We start from the raw sequence: 1,029 nt of genomic DNA on the forward strand, positions 1-1,029 counted from the left end.
TGACCCCTATGATGTCCAGCACTGGGCTCTGACTTCCCTTGAAGACATGGTGCCCCCCCAGGACCTTTGACACCTGGGGGTTGAGGGGCCCTGGCTCTTGGGAGGTGTGGATGGGGAACCATGGTTGCCCTGTGCCCCACTGACCTCCCCTCCCCCACTAAAAAAAAAAAGATTCAAACATGAACAGGAGTAACCCCTCTATTCTAGCTCACTCGTCCCCACCAACTCAGGGTATTGAACCAACATGGAAATGCAAAAAAAAAAAAAAAAAAAAAAGCGCTGCACTCCTGTTTGTTTCTACTTAGAGCCCTAATGTTATATACTACCTTGGGTTGTTCTGTCTTCTTTTGTATGTGTCCTGTTAGTCTAATTAGATTGTAAGCTCTTTGAGAGCAGGAACTGTTTCTCCTTTATCTTTGTAGCCTCATGCCTAGTACAGTGCCTTGCACACAATAGGCACTCAATAAATGTCTGTTGTTGATGATAACCTCTTAATGTTGACCTATACCTACTGGATTGGTAATTGATATATAGCTTCCATTTAAGATGTACAGGAGACAGAATAGGTGAAAAAATAGTTACATTTTAAGAGGTGGCAAGTGTATAATGTTTTTAATCAGCAGAGCTGACCTAGATTTTGGTAGAATAATATTGCTGAACTCATTGGGTTTGCTAATGCTGGCTGTACTGAACACAGGTGAAGTCACGTTCAGCAAGCTTTGTGTCCTCGCTGTTAGTGGCACAAATTACATGTAATATTGACAAAGGCTATACCATACGCAGAAGGGCAGTGTGGGCTCTGACTTCTGCGGTTCAACTACAAAAGGGAGGCTAAAATGAGATGAGTTACAGACTGCCTTGAACTTGACAGCTTCCAAAAGCTGCTGGAAATCCAACTGGTGGTTACTGAGGGTCTATAAAAATTAAGTTTACAGGTGTCTTAAAAACAAAATGAAACAAACAAACAAACAAAACACAGAACCCTTGTGTTTCTATGAAGCGATCCAAAATGGTTTCATCTCTACCCAA

At 42.2% G+C, this 1,029-nt stretch overlaps 1 non-coding gene across 1 annotated transcript; it reads left to right on the plus strand.

The window, feature by feature from the left end:
• LOC114230837 (small nucleolar RNA SNORD88) lies at positions 1-91 on the plus strand. The gene has a single exon (XR_003616808.1). It is a non-coding gene; the product is annotated as a small nucleolar RNA SNORD88 (small nucleolar RNA).
• The last annotated feature ends 938 nt before the right edge of the window (positions 92-1,029 follow it).

This window comes from Eptesicus fuscus, chromosome 9, assembly GCF_027574615.1.
Source record: "Eptesicus fuscus isolate TK198812 chromosome 9, DD_ASM_mEF_20220401, whole genome shotgun sequence".
NCBI classification, from domain to species: domain Eukaryota; kingdom Metazoa; phylum Chordata; class Mammalia; order Chiroptera; family Vespertilionidae; genus Eptesicus; species Eptesicus fuscus.